We start from the raw sequence: 1,280 nt of genomic DNA on the forward strand, positions 1-1,280 counted from the left end.
GAGCGTTCCCTCAGGGTTCCAGCAGCCCCAGCATGGCAAAGCTGGCTACAGAACTCTGCGATCACCCAGGGGAGGACGGGGGGAAATCATGGCTTCATGTTTGTTGGGCAGCACTTGGGTTTGGTTTCGTGGGCTGGAGCAGGCAAAATTCAGACCTCGAGCCCTACAGAGCGGAGTTACACCCCCGAGCAGGAGGCAGGGCTGGGGGTGTGTGCGGGCGAGACTGTTTGTCTGTGTTGGTCAGGGCATTCGTCCCAGCCAGGAATTTCACCTGGAGAACAGGGAAAGGACTGAAAACAGCAAGATCTCAAGTTTAGTTGGGCCTCGGAACGTTTTACCTTAGGCGTGAAGGTTCACAAGCTGATTCCAAAGATCTTCCTGCTGGGTGCGCTGCAGCGGGATGCAGACGGAGGAGTTTGAACGTGGGGCGTGAGGCCTGTGAGGTTTGCAGGGAGGAGATTTGGGAGCAGCGGCTCCCGGGAGCGGGGAAGGAAGGGAATGCTGTGCAGGTCCTCCGGAGCTGCCAGGATGGATGAGGCTTGGCGGAGCCACCCAGCGAGGAGCTGGTGCTGCTGCTCTTCCCGATTATTCTGAGGAATCATTCAGGAGGCTGTGATGGATTCTGAGCCGGTTTTATTTACAAAATCTTTATTTCTCGCACTGGTCTCCATGCGACTTTTTTTAAATGCGTTTGGCTGTCAAGGTGTCACAAACTGGAGAATTGCTCTCAGAGTTTATCTCCCAGTCCATCCATCTCTGGCATTTATCAGGTACCTTCACAGGACTCACAGCAATTTTGGGGTATCTGTCACCCTGCCAGCAAGGAGAGCAGATGGGGACAGGGCTGCACCTCACCACAGCCCCCATCTGGCTGCCCCAGGCCCAGCGCAGGTGAGAGCACCCAAAGTCTGTCCTCGGTGCTCCCCAGCAGAGTCTCTGGACCACAAATACAGCGTGATGAGCCCTGTGGGGCAGGACGGGGTGTCTGCAGGGTGCTTTCGGTGGCCACGGAGCCAGGGGTTCTGAGAGAGTTGGGGGGGTGCAGCCTGGAGAAGAGAAGGCTCCGGGGAGACCTTCCAGCCCCTTCCAGTGCTGAAAGGGGGCTACAGGAGAGATGGGGGGGCTCTGGGGGGCAGGGACAGGACGAGGGGGAATGGGTTTAAGCTGAAAGAGGAGAGATGGAAATGAGATCTGGGGAAGAAATGTTTTCCTGTGCGGGGGGTGAGGCAGTGGCCCAGGCTGCCCAGGGAAGCTGTGGGTGCCCCATCCCTGGCAGGGGT

The sequence above is a fragment of the Pterocles gutturalis genome, unplaced genomic scaffold (genome assembly GCF_000699245.1).
Source record: "Pterocles gutturalis isolate BGI_N339 unplaced genomic scaffold, ASM69924v1 scaffold21353, whole genome shotgun sequence".
Lineage (NCBI taxonomy): Eukaryota > Metazoa > Chordata > Aves > Pterocliformes > Pteroclidae > Pterocles > Pterocles gutturalis.